An 18,931-nucleotide genomic window follows, 5' to 3' on the forward strand; every position below is an offset into this window, starting at 1 on the left:
AGTGTCCGGAGTCCACTCGTAGAGGGAGGGGTACTGTCACAACCAGACAGCTGAGAAGCTCTGACAGAGGCCTTTCAGAACCTCCTCCTTGAGTTTCTGTGTTGTGGTATTCAGCTCCTCCTCTCGTCAGCCTCTCTCAGCTGTCATGTGTTGGACTAATTGCTTCCCTTTAAATTCTTCCCCAGAAAGCTTTTCTGGGCGGCTTATACTACTTCCTGGAGTGTGTGTGCACGCTGACTCAGTCCTCCTGTTTGCTTCAAAGCTAAGTGTTGTACCTTTATCTGTTATTATCTGTTTGCTGGATCCCAGGTGACCCTGACTCCCTCCGTATCTTGTGTAGGGAGCCGGTGGTCGTGTCCCCTCACTATTGTAGGGTGCTCAGGGCTTTATAGTCAAGGTTCGTGGATATGCAAACCTCCACCATTCGGATCTTTGCATAGGCTGAGCAGCCAGGGAAAGTGCCAGGTCTTCTGCAGGGGTCTCCCTTGGTTCCTTAGTTTTTGGATCCAGCGAGTCGTTTATACATGTTGCTTTGCCTTGTTTCCTGTACACCGTCCGTGACAACATGTTACAAGTACATTAAAGCAATAAGAGCACATTTCTCCAGAGTTTTCAAGTTTTGACAGAAAACATAGGTAAGTTCAATTCTAAAACATTAATTTGCTCAGAAAGCATAAAGGGGAAGGAATAAAGATACGAATAAATAAAAATACGGAATAAAATATAACATACAAACAAAGTCATGTCATACATTTAGTACGTCTTATCATCAATGGGAAAAAATGAATGTTAGTGTTATGTCCAAGTGCACTTCTGCAGTTAAGAAATTCCAAAGGCTAATCCACTCCAGAATAATACAACCTTCTCACCCCATTCCGATTCTCTCCTGAATCGATGGAGTCAGACCCCTCCAGGCCCCCCAGGCTTTAAGGTGACGGTCAACTTGAAACGCTTGGTGGGCAATCATGTACTCATATGACCTGGTCAAGTCTACTGACCGTACAATTTCGTGCACAACCGGGATAGTTTTGCTTTTCCAGTTTCTTGTAATTGCTAATTTGGTTGCTATCAAGAGATGGGCTACTATAACTCTAGACCGAAGAGGTAACTTATCAAGATCAATGAAGAGAAGGGCCAAAGCGGGGCCTGGAGAGATCCGACAACCAGCAATCTCGGATACCTTAGCGAATACCTGGGTCCAAAGGGGGTGAACCTTCGGACAAGACCATAGGATATGATAAAGTGACCCTTGCTCCCCACACCCCCTCCAACAGTAGGCACTAACATTAGGATAGAGCACCTTTAATCGAACCGGCGTGTAATACCATCTGAGCGCGGTTTTGATATAGGCTTCTACATGTGAGGAACACCTGAAGACAGACATCGCCATTCTTTAAGCAGATCTCCACTGTGCCAGCGAAATTGATGTCTTCAGGTCTTTCTCCCATGACAAGAGAGGAGTTGTTTTGATAAACTGGTCTTTATCCCCTAAATACATGTATAGGAATCGAATCCCCGTTTGTACCTGGTCCGCCGCAGACCAACGAGTTAAAAGTTGGATATTCCCTTTGAGGCTAAAAGACGGATTGTCCCCTAAGACATGTTGAAGCTTAATGTAAGAAAAGGTTTCACTGGGGGGGATATTAAACTTGTGTGTGATTGTACCAAAGGGCATTAAAGTCGAATCTGAGATCACATCAGCTACCAGTTTTATACCTTTATCTATCCACGTCTTTAGATTTAAATCCGTGGCAAGATGCTGTAAAGACTCTATTGGCACTAAGTGCGCCATAGATGTTGGGTCACCACTTCCTTTGCTATGGTATGTTTGCCAAATTGCTAGAGATGTAGAGATAAAATAAGCGGGTTGTATAGCCGTATAGCTTCCGTGTAATGCAGCCATGAGTATTGCGCGTAAGCTACGGCCTGGAACCTGCGATTGTTCGATATGTACCCAGTGTTTCCTTATGTCCTCCCTCCACCAATCTTTTAGTTGATTTACTCTAGATGCCGAATAGTAGTCATAAAGGTTCGGCAGCCCCGCTCCGCCACTTCTTCTATGTCTGTTCATTATACACCTTGCCACTCTTGGTTTTGATTTGTTCCAAATAAAGGAATTCAACATCTTGTTGGCTGAGTGGAAAAAGGACATCGGAATAGGTACAGGAATGGTGCGGAATAAATATAACATCTTGGGGAGGGTGTGTTGTTGAAATGCCGCAATACGACCAAGCCATGACAGTTCCGCCCTAGCCATGCTGTCTAACTCTGGTTGGAGTGAGCGTAGCAGGGAAGGGAAGTTAGCTTTGTATAATTCTTGGGGGGTGGCAGTTACATTAAACCCTAAATACCGGACTGTCTTAATTTGCCAATCCAAAGTGAATTCTTTATGCATTTTCGCCAAGATTCCATCCGGAATACCTATTGGGAGGGCCTGAGATTTACTTTAGTTTATTTTATAATACGAAAGGGCACCGTAGGAGCGGATAATTTCCATCACGGTCCTTAGAGAAACCTGAGGGTTGGTCAAAGATAAGATTATGTCATCCGCATACATAGATATGCTATGCTGTCTATCTCCTACCCTAACCCCGTTTACCATTGCTGATTGGCGAATTGCCTGTGCCAATGGTTCCAAAGATAAAATGAAAATTAAGGGTGATAGGGGACAGCCCTGTCTGGTGCCATTGGACAGTGCAAAGGAATCAGGTAGTTCTCCATTCGCTAATACACGGGCAGATGGATTCGAGTAAAGCACTCGTATAGCTTGCAGAGTAGCATCGGGGAAGTCCATTTTACGGAGTACCGAGAAGACCCATTCCCAATTAACTCGGTCAAAAGCCTTCTCGGCATCCAGAGTGACCAGCACCGTCGGCGTCCTAGATCTATTAGCAAAATCAATTAGATTCAAGACTCTCCTTGAGTTGTCTGTGATTTGGCGCCCTTTCACAAACCCCACTTGGTCAGGGGCAACCAGGGTAGGGATGATATCTGCTAACCGGGCAGCTAAGATCTTTGCATAGATCTTAAGGTCAGTGTTGAGTAGGGAAAGAGGGCAGAAGTTTTGGGGTATAGAAGGTTCTTTGCCAGGTTTGGGTAAAGTAACAATAACCGCTTCCAACATTTCATTGGGCATCTTACCTGTCGACATGGCACCAGACAGGGCTGCCTGAAGGTGAGGGAGTAGTGTATCCAAAAAGGTTTTATAGTAAGAATTCGGAAGCCCATCAGGGCCAGGACTTTTTTGATTCGGCAGGTTCTTTATTATTCTAGCAATTTCCTCTTGTGTTATGGGACTGCATAGGGATTTTTTCTGGGACGTATCCAAGGATGTAATAGTCAATGTATTCAAAAAATTATCTATTGCGTTCTTAGTTACTGGGATAAAACCCGGCTCTTCTTTTAAGTTGTACAGTTGTGAGTAGTAAGACATAAATCTGTTTGCTATAGATTTTGGGTCGTATATTTTATGCGATTTAGCCGTATCCCAAAGGAATGGAATTTTCGACTTTAAAGCCCGAGCCTTAACCCTGCTTGCTAGCAACTTCCCTGCCTTGTTGGCCTGAGAGTAGAATTTAGTTTTAGTTTTCTTTAAGGAGAGTTCATAGGAGTGAAGAAAACATTCGCGTAGTTGCGATCTGAGTAATCTAAGTTTGTCAGATAGCTCTACCGATGGGGAAAGCTTATTTTTATTCTCTAAGGTTTGGATTTTCATTAAAAGCTCATTTTGGTGTTTTTCCCTCAGTTTTTTATACCGGTGTCCTATTTTCAATAAAATGCCCCTTACAAATGCCTTGTGGGCTACCCAAACAGTGGTCGGACTGGGACCAGAGTTAGTATTAAATTTAAAGTATTCCGCCAGGGCAGCCTTTACTTCTGGTTGGAATTTATTATTGGCTAAGATGAACTCATTAGCTCTCCAAAGTGGGTTTGGGGGGGAGGTGTACTCATCAGCTAGTTCTAACGAAACTGGGGCGTGATCGGACCACGTAATTGATCCAATGGAAGAACTTTTGGACGCCGCTAGAGAAATCCTGTCCGTTAAGATTAGGTCAATGCGGGAATAGGATTTATGTGCTGGCGAAAAATATGAAAAATCCCTTTCTGATGCATGGTGGACACGCCAAATATCATAAAGTGAATTTTCTACTAAGGTGTTAGCCAGTGCATCCGAACCGGTTCTCGCAGCAGCAGTGGAATCCTGATGCGGATCCGGGACAATGTTAAAGTCTCCGCAAACGACTAATCGGCCTTCTTTCAAAATTTGAATTTTCTTGAAGAGTTTATTCAAGAATCGGATAGGTCTTATATTAGGGGCATACATTCCCACTATCGTGTAGGTAATATTGTTTATAGAGCAAATATGTATAACATAACGACCTCCCACATCTACCACCGTTCTTTTCTCTACATGTGCCACCGAATTCTTAATTGCCAAGAGCACTCCTCTCTTTTTCCCTGGGCCATGAGAGTGGATCAATATCGGAAAAGCTGGGTTTTTCAGCCTTTCTGCATCTGCATTAATGATATGCGTCTCTTGTGCGCAAAAGATATCGCATTTAGATGACAGCGCTTCCCTCCACATCATCCGTCTTTTATATGGGCTATTCAGGCCCCGGACATTAATCGAGACAATTTTGAGTGCCATCTGAATATTCAGGTTTAGCTAAGAAAAAGTCGCACGAACGATATGGAGGGAAATGCAGGCCATAGTTCCACAATGCAATCAGTATACAGTACAATTGACATGACATGACAGAACATAATAAAAGGGATAAAAGAAGAACATGAACAGTATAAACAGACTGTCCGTATAACAGGACAGCGTTAGAGTAATACAAGGGTATGCACGCATTAACCCCTTGTAAACAATATGGGGAAAAGACAGTCTTGCCTACCACCAGGAGATTCATACAAGTAGAACAAGATCCTCCTCCTGCTGGATATTGGCAAGAGCCTGAAGAAAATAAAACCACTCAACGGTGCTTCTTCTGCCTTCTGTGTTCAACACGATGCCATTCTCCCTCTTCGGATAGATGATGAAGTTGTTTCACTTGCGGAACCTCCACCACTGCAATGTTCCACGCGGCAAGTACAGCTTTTCCCTCTTCCACCGAGCGGATAACCGTTAAGGTGCCGTTTTGTTGGACCAGCAATTTCACTGGGTAACCCCATCTGTACTGGATTGCGTGCTCCCGCAACGCTATGGTGATGGGTGCCAATGCACGGCGCAGTTGAAGAGTAGCCATGGATAAATCCGCAAACAATTTTACTTGCTGATAGGGGTCCGGCAAAACTTCCAGCTTCCTTGCCGCCGCCAGAGAATCTTCTTTAGTATGAAAAAAGTGCAGACGAGCTAGCACATCTCTCGGTATGTCATCCGGCAGGTGCTTGGGTTTCGCTATTCTGTGTGCACGATCTATGATGAGATCCTGATCAGTGCAGTTAGGTAGTAAGAGTTTAATCAGTGATTTGATGTAAGTTTGCAGCTCTGTGGCTGGAACAGATTCTGGCACGCCACGCAGCTTCAAATTGTTTCTGCGTGATCGGTCCTCTAAGTCAGCAACTTTTGCTTTAAGGAAAGCAATTTCGTCAGACTGGGAATCATGCGAGTCAATCAGGCTATTATGGGATTCAGCAAACTCCCCCATCTTACTTTCAATGTGCTGCACTCTGTGTCCCAAGTCACTGACCGAAGAGTGAATAGGTGCAAGTAATTGCGAGATGTGGGACGTCATTGAATTATTAAAAGCCAAGAACATTTCCTTAAGTAGCATACTGGACGCAGGCTTATCGTCCGTTGGAAAGCTGCTCAGAGCCTCAATTAGGTTGTTAGAGGTAGCTCCCTGTAGATTGTCAGCCGCAGCAACCGGAATCTCAGGTTCCTGAAGTCTGGGTCTCTGTTTCGCCGGGCTCTTTGATGGCGAACGAGTGGCGGTCTGGGTAGGAGAAGCCACAAAGGCGTGTCCCGTCCTGTCTCCTGCACTCTGAATGAGAACGCGCTCACCCGACTCAGCCTGGAGCGGTGGTCCCCGTGGGCTCTGGTGTAACGAGCTGCCATCTTCCGATGCGCGGGGAGATCCGGTGCTTGCTGATAAAAGCGGGCTAGGGGAGGATTCGGCCTGTGAGGCCCTCGCGCCGGCGCCATCTTTGTCTCGGTCTGGACCGAAGAAAAATTCAAGCTTCCCTTGCTTCTTCATGCCCCTCTTGCCTCTAGTCATCATCAGGGCAGGTTCCGGTACTGATTGGGACAAATGACACTCTGAGAAGCACAGTGTGAGGGTAATGCTGATAGAAAACGCTAAGCAGGAGCAGGAGCTCTGAAATCAAGAGGCCATACTCCTCGGCTTCACGGCCACGCCCCCCACTTGAAGATATTTTTGAGAAGTCCTTAATTTACAAAAAGCAAGAATTATTTGTATTAAAACTCTTCAAAAGTCTTGGGAAACCAGGCCAAGAGGAGGTCAATTAGTGCAACCGATCTCACCTGGTATGTTCATAATAGCATTGATATTCAAAGATTTTAGGTTCAAATCCCTCCAGAGTCAAATCTGATAAGAATTATGAAGATAAATCGATACGAACAGTGCTTGTTAAAAATTGGTGCATTTCTAAATTAGCTTCAGTTAAAGAAAGGGAGAAAGCAAAGCATAGGTACCTATGGGGAACGGCAAGTTTGCAAGTGCCTATCCTGTTTAATTATTGATTAAGAACACATGTTCTTTGATATTCTTCCAACATATTTTGATTGATCCGTTTTGAAGGGATTACAATCCCTTGCAATCCAATGGACCGATTTTGGTCAAGAAAGTTGACTGCCACAAGAACAAATGTGTGCCTACTGGCTCTGTGGCGCAATGGATAGCGCATTGGACTTCTAGAATAATCTGTAGTGATTCAAAGGTTGTGGGTTCGAGTCCCACCAGAGTCGACTTTTGTATCACGCGTCTAATTAGAACTTTGTCGATAGCTTTAGATTATCGTAAAATGAGACAAACGAAAAACTCTAGACAGCAGCCGTGGGCACGAGTGTTGAGCTAAAACTTACCTGGGCCTTTCTTTTTCCGAGTAAACTATGAGGACAGCTCCCTTTTGTTAATTTTTAAGATGACTGTTATTGCATAGTACTGAAAATGCTGGATTCATATAGATCTATCTTGTAACCAAGAAGTGAAATGAGCCATTTGATGTCTGTCGCATGTCTCTAAAAGATTGCCCACTTGAAGATATTTTTGAGAAGTCCTTAATTTACAAAAAGCAAGAATTATTTGTATTAAAACTCTTCAAAAGTCTTGGGAAACCAGGCCAAGAGGAGGTCAATTAGTGCAACCGATCTCACCTGGTATGTTCATAATAGCATTGATATTCAAAGATTTTAGGTTCAAATCCCTCCAGAGTCAAATCTGATAAGAATTATGAAGATAAATCGATACGAACAGTGCTTGTTAAAAATTGGTGCATTTCTAAATTAGCTTCAGTTAAAGAAAGGGAGAAAGCAAAGCATAGGTACCTATGGGGAACGGCAAGTTTGCAAGTGCCTATCCTGTTTAATTATTGATTAAGAACACATGTTCTTTGATATTCTTCCAACATGTTTTGATTGATCCGTTTTGAAGGGATTACAATCCCTTGCAATCCAATGGACCGATTTTGGTCAAGAACAGTTGACTGCCACAAGAACAAATGTGTGCCTACTGGCTCTGTGGCGCAATGGATAGCGCATTGGACTTCTAGAATAATCTGTAGTGATTCAAAGGTTGTGGGTTCGAGTCCCACCAGAGTCGACTTTTGTATCACGCGTCTAATTAGAACTTTGTCGATAGCTTTAGATTATCGTAAAATGAGACAAACGAAAAACTCTAGACAGCAGCCGTGGGCACGAGTGTTGAGCTAAAACTTACCTGGGCCTTTCTTTTTCCGAGTAAACTATGAGGACAGCTCCCTTTTGTTAATTTTTAAGATGACTGTTATTGCATAGTACTGAAAATGCTGGATTCATATAGATCTATCTTGTAACCAAGAAGTGAAATGAGCCATTTGATGTCTGTCGCATGTCTCTAAAAGATTGCCCACTTGAAGATATTTTTGAGAAGTCCTTAATTTACAAAAAGCAAGAATTATTTGTATTAAAACTCTTCAAAAGTCTTGGGAAACCAGGCCAAGAGGAGGTCAATTAGTGCAACCGATCTCACCTGGTATGTTCATAATAGCATTGATATTCAAAGATTTTAGGTTCAAATCCCTCCAGAGTCAAATCTGATAAGAATTATGAAGATAAATCGATACGAACAGTGCTTGTTAAAAATTGGTGCATTTCTAAATTAGCTTCAGTTAAAGAAAGGGAGAAAGCAAAGCATAGGTACCTATGGGGAACGGCAAGTTTGCAAGTGCCTATCCTGTTTAATTATTGATTAAGAACACATGTTCTTTGATATTCTTCCAACATATTTTGATTGATCCGTTTTGAAGGGATTACAATCCCTTGCAATCCAATGGACCGATTTTGGTCAAGAAAGTTGACTGCCACAAGAACAAATGTGTGCCTACTGGCTCTGTGGCGCAATGGATAGCGCATTGGACTTCTAGAATAATCTGTAGTGATTCAAAGGTTGTGGGTTCGAGTCCCACCAGAGTCGACTTTTGTATCACGCGTCTAATTAGAACTTTGTCGATAGCTTTAGATTATCGTAAAATGAGACAAACGAAAAACTCTAGACAGCAGCCGTGGGCACGAGTGTTGAGCTAAAACTTACCTGGGCCTTTCTTTTTCCGAGTAAACTATGAGGACAGCTCCCTTTTGTTAATTTTTAAGATGACTGTTATTGCATAGTACTGAAAATGCTGGATTCATATAGATCTATCTTGTAACCAAGAAGTGAAATGAGCCATTTGATGTCTGTCGCATGTCTCTAAAAGATTGCCCACTTGAAGATATTTTTGAGAAGTCCTTAATTTACAAAAAGCAAGAATTATTTGTATTAAAACTCTTCAAAAGTCTTGGGAAACCAGGCCAAGAGGAGGTCAATTAGTGCAACCGATCTCACCTGGTATGTTCATAATAGCATTGATATTCAAAGATTTTAGGTTCAAATCCCTCCAGAGTCAAATCTGATAAGAATTATGAAGATAAATCGATACGAACAGTGCTTGTTAAAAATTGGTGCATTTCTAAATTAGCTTCAGTTAAAGAAAGGGAGAAAGCAAAGCATAGGTACCTATGGGGAACGGCAAGTTTGCAAGTGCCTATCCTGTTTAATTATTGATTAAGAACACATGTTCTTTGATATTCTTCCAACATATTTTGATTGATCCGTTTTGAAGGGATTACAATCCCTTGCAATCCAATGGACCGATTTTGGTCAAGAAAGTTGACTGCCACAAGAACAAATGTGTGCCTACTGGCTCTGTGGCGCAATGGATAGCGCATTGGACTTCTAGAATAATCTGTAGTGATTCAAAGGTTGTGGGTTCGAGTCCCACCAGAGTCGACTTTTGTATCACGCGTCTAATTAGAACTTTGTCGATAGCTTTAGATTATCGTAAAATGAGACAAACGAAAAACTCTAGACAGCAGCCGTGGGCACGAGTGTTGAGCTAAAACTTACCTGGGCCTTTCTTTTTCCGAGTAAACTATGAGGACAGCTCCCTTTTGTTAATTTTTAAGATGACTGTTATTGCATAGTACTGAAAATGCTGGATTCATATAGATCTATCTTGTAACCAAGAAGTGAAATGAGCCATTTGATGTCTGTCGCATGTCTCTAAAAGATTGCCCACTTGAAGATATTTTTGAGAAGTCCTTAATTTACAAAAAGCAAGAATTATTTGTATTAAAACTCTTCAAAAGTCTTGGGAAACCAGGCCAAGAGGAGGTCAATTAGTGCAACCGATCTCACCTGGTATGTTCATAATAGCATTGATATTCAAAGATTTTAGGTTCAAATCCCTCCAGAGTCAAATCTGATAAGAATTATGAAGATAAATCGATACGAACAGTGCTTGTTAAAAATTGGTGCATTTCTAAATTAGCTTCTGTTAAAGAAAGGGAGAAAGCAAAGCATAGGTACCTATGGGGAACGGCAAGTTTGCAAGTGCCTATCCTGTTTAATTATTGATTAAGAACACATGTTCTTTGATATTCTTCCAACATGTTTTGATTGATCCGTTTTGAAGGGATTACAATCCCTTGCAATCCAATGGACCGATTTTGGTCAAGAACGTTGACTGCCACAAGAACAAATGTGTGCCTACTGGCTCTGTGGCGCAATGGATAGCGCATTGGACTTCTAGAATAATCTGTAGTGATTCAAAGGTTGTGGGTTCGAGTCCCACCAGAGTCGACTTTTGTATCACGCGTCTAATTAGAACTTTGTCGATAGCTTTAGATTATCGTAAAATGAGACAAACGAAAAACTCTAGACAGCAGCCGTGGGCACGAGTGTTGAGCTAAAACTTACCTGGGCCTTTCTTTTTCCGAGTAAACTATGAGGACAGCTCCCTTTTGTTAATTTTTAAGATGACTGTTATTGCATAGTACTGAAAATGCTGGATTCATATAGATCTATCTTGTAACCAAGAAGTGAAATGAGCCATTTGATGTCTGTCGCATGTCTCTAAAAGATTGCCCACTTGAAGATATTTTTGAGAAGTCCTTAATTTACAAAAAGCAAGAATTATTTGTATTAAAACTCTTCAAAAGTCTTGGGAAACCAGGCCAAGAGGAGGTCAATTAGTGCAACCGATCTCACCTGGTATGTTCATAATAGCATTGATATTCAAAGATTTTAGGTTCAAATCCCTCCAGAGTCAAATCTGATAAGAATTATGAAGATAAATCGATACGAACAGTGCTTGTTAAAAATTGGTGCATTTCTAAATTAGCTTCTGTTAAAGAAAGGGAGAAAGCAAAGCATAGGTACCTATGGGGAACGGCAAGTTTGCAAGTGCCTATCCTGTTTAATTATTGATTAAGAACACATGTTCTTTGATATTCTTCCAACATGTTTTGATTGATCCGTTTTGAAGGGATTACAATCCCTTGCAATCCAATGGACCGATTTTGGTCAAGAACATTGACTGCCACAAGAACAAATGTGTACCTACTGGCTCTGTGGCGCAATGGATAGCGCATTGGACTTCTAGAATAATCTGTAGTGATTCAAAGGTTGTGGGTTCGAGTCCCACCAGAGTCGACTTTTGTATCACGCGTCTAATTAGAACTTTGTCGATAGCTTTAGATTATCGTAAAATGAGACAAACGAAAAACTCTAGACAGCAGCCGTGGGCACGAGTGTTGAGCTAAAACTTACCTGGGCCTTTCTTTTTCCGAGTAAACTATGAGGACAGCTCCCTTTTGTTAATTTTTAAGATGACTGTTATTGCATAGTACTGAAAATGCTGGATTCATATAGATCTATCTTGTAACCAAGAAGTGAAATGAGCCATTTGATGTCTGTCGCATGTCTCTAAAAGATTGCCCACTTGAAGATATTTTTGAGAAGTCCTTAATTTACAAAAAGCAAGAATTATTTGTATTAAAACTCTTCAAAAGTCTTGGGAAACCAGGCCAAGAGGAGGTCAATTAGTGCAACCGATCTCACCTGGTATGTTCATAATAGCATTGATATTCAAAGATTTTAGGTTCAAATCCCTCCAGAGTCAAATCTGATAAGAATTATGAAGATAAATCGATACGAACAGTGCTTGTTAAAAATTGGTGCATTTCTAAATTAGCTTCAGTTAAAGAAAGGGAGAAAGCAAAGCATAGGTACCTATGGGGAACGGCAAGTTTGCAAGTGCCTATCCTGTTTAATTATTGATTAAGAACACATGTTCTTTGATATTCTTCCAACATATTTTGATTGATCCGTTTTGAAGGGATTACAATCCCTTGCAATCCAATGGACCGATTTTGGTCAAGAAAGTTGACTGCCACAAGAACAAATGTGTGCCTACTGGCTCTGTGGCGCAATGGATAGCGCATTGGACTTCTAGAATAATCTGTAGTGATTCAAAGGTTGTGGGTTCGAGTCCCACCAGAGTCGACTTTTGTATCACGCGTCTAATTAGAACTTTGTCGATAGCTTTAGATTATCGTAAAATGAGACAAACGAAAAACTCTAGACAGCAGCCGTGGGCACGAGTGTTGAGCTAAAACTTACCTGGGCCTTTCTTTTTCCGAGTAAACTATGAGGACAGCTCCCTTTTGTTAATTTTTAAGATGACTGTTATTGCATAGTACTGAAAATGCTGGATTCATATAGATCTATCTTGTAACCAAGAAGTGAAATGAGCCATTTGATGTCTGTCGCATGTCTCTAAAAGATTGCCCACTTGAAGATATTTTTGAGAAGTCCTTAATTTACAAAAAGCAAGAATTATTTGTATTAAAACTCTTCAAAAGTCTTGGGAAACCAGGCCAAGAGGAGGTCAATTAGTGCAACCGATCTCACCTGGTATGTTCATAATAGCATTGATATTCAAAGATTTTAGGTTCAAATCCCTCCAGAGTCAAATCTGATAAGAATTATGAAGATAAATCGATACGAACAGTGCTTGTTAAAAATTGGTGCATTTCTAAATTAGCTTCAGTTAAAGAAAGGGAGAAAGCAAAGCATAGGTACCTATGGGGAACGGCAAGTTTGCAAGTGCCTATCCTGTTTAATTATTGATTAAGAACACATGTTCTTTGATATTCTTCCAACATATTTTGATTGATCCGTTTTGAAGGGATTACAATCCCTTGCAATCCAATGGACCGATTTTGGTCAAGAACAGTTGACTGCCACAAGAACAAAAGTGTACCTACTGGCTCTGTGGCGCAATGGATAGCGCATTGGACTTCTAGAATAATCTGTAGTGATTCAAAGGTTGTGGGTTCGAGTCCCACCAGAGTCGACTATTGTATCACGCGTCTAATTAGAACTTTGTTGATAGCTTTAGATTATCGTAAAATGAGACAAACGAAAAACTCTAGACAGCTGCTGTGGGCACGAGTGTTGAGCTAAAACTTACCTGGGCCTTTCTTTTTCCGAGTAAACTATGAGGACAGCTCCCTTTTTTTTTTGAACAATAGTTTTTATTAATAATTTCAAGAAATAAAAAAATAAAAAATAAAAAGTAGTAGGTTACAAATGAATGAGTTCAATCACATGTAAAAAGTCATAATAGAGGAGTAATTAAGGCACTTATTACAGCCGATAATGAGGAAGAAATTTACACTTCATATACGAAACAGCTTAATATTATAAATATAATAATATCAAACAATATCAAAACAGGTATGTAGATGTAAGATGAAATACAAGGAAACACTGGCGTAAGAGAAGAAAGCGCAAGTGAAATTACATTCTAATGGATGCATTGGGAGGTATGTTGCATTTAATGTTGGCTAGCCAAACTTCCCAGTTTTTTAGAAATCTGGATTTAGAATTCCTAGCCGATGCCCAGAGGCCCTCATATAAGCAATTATTATCAAGCGTTCTAAAAATTCTATGTATATTAGGTAGAGAACCATTTTTCCAGCAAGCAGCAATTTTCAGACGGGTGACAAATATTAAATGACTGGCAATAGTCCTAAAATGATAAGGAAGATCTATGAGACCTACCGATAATAAAGCCATCTTGGGAGAAGGGTCTACAGTATAGCAAGCCAGAGTCGAAATGTACTTAAAGATTGAATTCCACAGAGATTTTACTAAAGGGCAATTCCACCACATATGAAGGTACGATCCACAAACGTGACCGCACCTCCAACAAGCGGGGGAGACCTCTGGAAAAATTTTATTTAAGTAAACAGGTGTTCTATACCATCTGTACAGTATTTTCCTTGCTCCCTCTAGGTGATCAGAGCATTTAGAGAGTTTAGAAACAGAGGTAAAGACTTCAGTCCATTCTGAGTCTGAAAGAGCAACACCCAGATCTTCATTCCACATATCTAAAATATGCTGTAAGGGATTTATATTTGATTCCTTCAATATTTGATACCCTTTAGTAATACCTTTATCTAATCTATGTGACATATGGATCCACTCTGTTAAATATTGATTAATTGAAGTGAAATGAAAAATCCTTGGGGATTGTAGTAAATGTCTTATTCTTAGGTACTTATAAAAATCTGTATTGGGAATATTGAACTCTTTGTTTAAGTAAGCAAAGTCCACAAAAACATCATCTTTCCTTAGTTGATCAATATTAGTGATACCCAAGGAAATCCAATTATCAATCTTGAGGTCTGGTATTACCAGTTCACAAATTTTCAGGGGGAGAGAAAGTATTGAGGTGGAAACTAATTTTTCTGTTCTAGCAATGGAGTACCAAATGTTATGAATTGCTTTTAGGGTTGAGAGTGGAGTAGTATTCTTGGTTCCAAAGGCTGCTGTTGCAGAGAGACGCAAGCTTAAGTCATAAGAACCCATTATATTCTTTTCAAGTAAAACCCATTTTTTCGAAGTGTCATTTTTAATCAGATATCTCATTTGATCGAGTATGGAGGATCTATAGTAATGTTTAATAGAAGGTACATTAAGGCCTCCTGTTCTAAGTGATTTATTAAGGATAAGCCCTTTAACTCTGGGTTTAAATTTCCCCCAGATGTGCTTGTTGATTAAGGCCTGTAATTTCGTGATATATCCTTTGGGGATAATAATAGGAATATTGCGGAACATATAAATAATTTTAGGTAGAATTACCATTTTTATTGCAGCAATTCTTCCTAACCATGAAAGTGAGTCTATTCTTAGATTATTCAAGGAGTCGTTAATTTTATTGTATAAAGGCCAAAAGTTGACTTTAAATAGTTTACTAGCAGGGAAGGCAAGCTGGATGCCTAAATAAGTCAGTGATTCCTCTGCCCAGGGATATTTATACAAGTTGGATATTGAGCGTTTGGTAGATTGAGACAGCCCCATATCAAGAATTTGGGATTTATTAATATTGACTTTATAGAAGGAAGCTTTGCCAAAATTAGATATAATATCATTAATTGCACTTAGAGCAGTAGTTGGATTTGATGTCAATATTAGTACATCGTCAGCAAAGAGACCGATGCGATGATCTGTATCACCCACTGTTATCCCATTAATAAGAGGAGAGGATCTAATGTGTTCCGCAAAGGGTTCCATTGCCAGGGCAAATATCAAGGGTGACATGGGGCATCCTTGCCTGGTTCCATTCTTTATATTGAATGGAGCAGACAGAAAGCTGGATGAATATATAGCTGCAGATGGATTTGAATATAATGACATTACTGCTGATAAGAAGAAATCCTTAAATCCAAACTTTTCCAAAGTAGCTTGAATGTATTTCCAGTGTATTCTATCGAACGCCTTCTCTGCGTCCAGGGAAAGGAGCAAAGAAGGCGTTCGGGAGGAATATGCTACATCCAGAAGATCTATGAATCTCCTAGTACCATCTGAAGATTGTCTATTGGGGACAAACCCAATTTGATCATTAGCTATTAGGGAAGGTAGAATGCTAGATAGTCTTGTTGCTAAAATTTTTGCAAATATCTTTACATCAGAGTTTAATAGTGATATTGGTCTGAAGTTAGCCGGTTTATCTGCGGGTTTACCAGGTTTTGGAAGGGTTATTATCAGTGCATTTAGCATGTCTTTGGGGATTGAATTTTGTTTTGCTATCAAATTGAAAGATCTATTCAAGAAGGGGCTTAAGATGTGGGAGAAGTTTTTATAGTATTCATTTGTGAGTCCATCAGGGCCTGGGGACTTATTGTTTTTGAGGGATTGGATCGCTTCAGTTATTTCTAGATGTGTGATTCTAGCGTTAAGGGATTGGTTTTGGGATGAGGTTATGGACGGAAGAGAAATGCCCTTGAGAAAGTCATTAATATATTCAGGGGTAGGTTGAACTATGTCAGTTGTTTTTTCCAGATTATATAGGTTTTCATAGTATTTTGCAAATTCTTCTGCTATGTGTTTGGGGTTATACAACTTTTGATTCTGGTTATCGTATAAAAAGGGAATCCTGGATTTGACTTCTCTCTTTTTAATTCTGTTAGCTAAGATTTTTGATGCCTTGTTGCCCTGAGAATAATGATCTGATTTTAGTTTTCGAAGGTGGAATTCATGTTTTTCATGGAGGTGAAGATATAAGTGGTGTCTAGCTGTTTTTAGTTTGTTAATGGCTTTTGGGTCCAGAGAGGCCTTAGAAGACTCCTCTAGATCCTTGATGTTCGCTAATAGTTTATCTAAAACTTCCCTTCTGTTTTTCTTTTGAATAGCTGCATGTTTTAGCAATACACCTCTTATAAATGCTTTGTGCGCACTCCATATTGTAATATCTGATACCAGATTATTGTCATTTGTCTTAAAATATTCTTGTAACGAATTTTCTACGTCTGTGCGGATAGAAGCATTTTGGAGTAGGGAATTGTTAAGTCTCCACGGGGAATATATTCTATTGCTGTATGTGTCATCTAGTGTAAGGGAGATAAATGCATGGTCAGACCACGTTATGTTAGATATCGTTACCTCTATCACTTTTTGAAGAAGCCATTTATCTGAAAGAAAGAGGTCGATTCTAGAATAAGTATTGTGTGGATGTGAAAAAAAAGTAAAATCTTTTTCATTGGCATGATGCACCCTCCAGATATCTAGGAGTCCTTCCTGAAATAGAAAATCTCTAAATTGTGAGTTTTTGGGAGACAGGATAGGAGGGGGAAGCTTATCAATTGAGGAGTCAGGGCACATATTAAAATCTCCGCAGATCAATAAGGATCCTTGCTTAGAATCTTGAGCTAATTTAATGGTGCGTTTAATAAAATTAATCTGATCAGCATTAGGGGCATACAGGTTTACTATTGTGTATCTGGTATTGTTTATATCACACATTACGATGATATATCTACCCTCCTTATCTATTATTGTGTCATGACAATGGAAAGCAACAGAATTCTTGAAACCCAAAATCACACCTTTTCTTTTTTTCGTGGCCGGGGAGAAGAAAATATGCGGGAAGGAGGGGTGAGAAAATCTGTATGAGTCTTCCTCATTAAGGTGGGATTCCTGAATACAGATGATGTCAGCTCCCTGTTTCCGCACCTCGTTCCAACATGTTGAACGCTTAAAGGGGTTATTGAGACCCTTAACATTTGCAGAGAAAATTTTTATGCCTTTACTGGACATTTTGAATTTTAAGGTAGCATGCTTGGGTTCCCAATCTGAAATGATTGGTTAACCGTATATGAATAACATAGTAAAGTGCCCAATTGTTACCATATTTCGGTTGTGGGGATCGTAGAATTATACCTTTAGAGACAAATATTTGAGTACGTGGGTATAGACCCTTTTTGTGTAACCTAGTAAAACAGTAAATTAAAACATAAATAATAAAGTGAATATTAAATAACAATAACATAACACTGGTCTAACAATGACCACAAGTTGTGATGTATCTCACTTAGTATAGGAGACGTTAAGTAAACAGTGGATTAGAGAATGTGAACACAGAGATGGAATATGTGTTCTGAGAGGTAGAGCAGCGGGTGTGGAGCCCCGCAAAATTAGTGTAGCACGAAAGCATACCTAATTCAATATAGATATTGTCCAGAATATAAATCATGGAGGGTTTCTTCCTACTTTCGTCCATTCTGGAGTCAGGTTCAGGTGGCTTCTATCTGAGGAAGGCCTGTGGGTTGGAGAGTTCATTGCTTTGTCCTTGTCTTTGTCTTTGGCGCCCTCTGGTGGCACAGTGATGTTCCATTTGATAAAGGCATTTGACGCTTCCTGAGGAGAAACTAGTACAGTTGAAGAGTTTTGATATCTTACAATCAGTTTAACAGGGAAGCCCCATTTATAAGGGATATTATTATCCCTTAGTGCTTTAGTGTACTTTTGAAATTCACGTCTTCTACTCAGCGTTGCTGGTGAGAGGTCGGTAAACAGAAGGACATTACAAAATCTGTCAGGAATGTCCGTCCTCTTTTTTTGGGCTTCTCTCATCAGGGATTCCTTTAGATGGTAGAAATGGATTCTAGCTAGTACATCTCTGGGAATAGAGGCTGGTAAAGCTTTGGGTTTAGGAACCCGGTGTACCCGGTCTATGATTAATTCTGACCCTGGAGTGTCTGGTAAATATGACGCTATAAGATCCGTAATAAAATCTTGTAACTGAGAGTCCAAAACGCTTTCAGGGATGCTTCTGAATCTTATATTGTTTCTTCTGGAGCGATCCTCCAGATCCGCAATTTTAAGTTTCATGGTAGCTATGTCATCTTCAACCGCATTATGATTATCTACTAGCGAGTTATGCGCTGTGACAAATTCCTCCATTTTTTCCTCCAGGTGTGCGGTTCTTTCCCCTATAGCGACTATATCTGCATGTATAATAGAGATTGTCTCTTTAAAGTCACCATGTATGGATCTTTTTAGATCTGCCAGCATGTCTTGCATAGTAGTGACTGTTAGCCCAGGATCTATGCCTGGTGAGGTAGGGTAAGTATCAAGGGGAGAGCTATATGGCTGTTGCTCACTCACCCTTCTTTGTTTTTTAGGTTCCTGTGGCGGTGGAGAACCGGATCCTGCTGAGGAGGGAGATCCAGAAGATCGCTGGACGGGTGCCGCTGCTGAGACTGGACAGGGCTCTCCCTCTGTGTGGCGGGAACCGGCGCCATCTTGGGAAGACCCAGGAGCTGGGTGAAAAAACGCCGTCATCTTTTGAGGCTGCGATCCCTTCTTCCGTCCCCTGGTCATCATCGGCAGGACTACTGTATCGAGGGCTGTCCTGGGGTAGGTAAGTATGAGGTATATTCTCTGTAGATATGCTGCTATGAGCCGTTATCGAGACTCCACAGCCGGAGCTCCCACACTATGCGCCCTCTCCTCTCGGCATCCGGCCACGCCCCCGAGGACAGCTCCCTTTTGTTAATTTTTAAGATGACTGTTATTGCATAGTACTGAAAATGCTGGATTCA

The 18,931-nt window shown here is 40.6% G+C and overlaps 8 non-coding genes across 8 annotated transcripts; all 8 read left to right on the top strand.

Annotated features, from left to right (window-relative positions):
- The first annotated feature begins 6,843 nt into the window (after nucleotides 1-6,843).
- TRNAR-UCU lies at nucleotides 6,844-6,931 on the top strand. The gene is given in 2 exon segments: nucleotides 6,844-6,880; nucleotides 6,896-6,931. It is a non-coding gene; the product is annotated as a tRNA-Arg (tRNA).
- Nucleotides 6,932-7,696: 765 nt separating this feature from the next.
- Nucleotides 7,697-7,784, top strand: TRNAR-UCU. Its single transcript is given in 2 exon segments — nucleotides 7,697-7,733; nucleotides 7,749-7,784. It is a non-coding gene; the product is annotated as a tRNA-Arg (tRNA).
- A 764-nt stretch (nucleotides 7,785-8,548) lies between these two features.
- On the top strand, nucleotides 8,549-8,636 carry TRNAR-UCU. The gene is given in 2 exon segments: nucleotides 8,549-8,585; nucleotides 8,601-8,636. It is a non-coding gene; the product is annotated as a tRNA-Arg (tRNA).
- A 764-nt stretch (nucleotides 8,637-9,400) lies between these two features.
- Nucleotides 9,401-9,488, top strand: TRNAR-UCU. The gene is given in 2 exon segments: nucleotides 9,401-9,437; nucleotides 9,453-9,488. It is a non-coding gene; the product is annotated as a tRNA-Arg (tRNA).
- Nucleotides 9,489-10,252: 764 nt separating this feature from the next.
- Nucleotides 10,253-10,340, top strand: TRNAR-UCU. Its single transcript is given in 2 exon segments — nucleotides 10,253-10,289; nucleotides 10,305-10,340. It is a non-coding gene; the product is annotated as a tRNA-Arg (tRNA).
- A 764-nt stretch (nucleotides 10,341-11,104) lies between these two features.
- TRNAR-UCU lies at nucleotides 11,105-11,192 on the top strand. The gene is given in 2 exon segments: nucleotides 11,105-11,141; nucleotides 11,157-11,192. It is a non-coding gene; the product is annotated as a tRNA-Arg (tRNA).
- Nucleotides 11,193-11,956: 764 nt separating this feature from the next.
- TRNAR-UCU lies at nucleotides 11,957-12,044 on the top strand. The gene is given in 2 exon segments: nucleotides 11,957-11,993; nucleotides 12,009-12,044. It is a non-coding gene; the product is annotated as a tRNA-Arg (tRNA).
- A 765-nt stretch (nucleotides 12,045-12,809) lies between these two features.
- On the top strand, nucleotides 12,810-12,897 carry TRNAR-UCU. The gene is given in 2 exon segments: nucleotides 12,810-12,846; nucleotides 12,862-12,897. It is a non-coding gene; the product is annotated as a tRNA-Arg (tRNA).
- Nucleotides 12,898-18,931: the final 6,034 nt, after the last annotated feature.

This window comes from Bufo gargarizans, chromosome 4 (genome assembly GCF_014858855.1).
Source record: "Bufo gargarizans isolate SCDJY-AF-19 chromosome 4, ASM1485885v1, whole genome shotgun sequence".
NCBI classification, from domain to species: domain Eukaryota; kingdom Metazoa; phylum Chordata; class Amphibia; order Anura; family Bufonidae; genus Bufo; species Bufo gargarizans.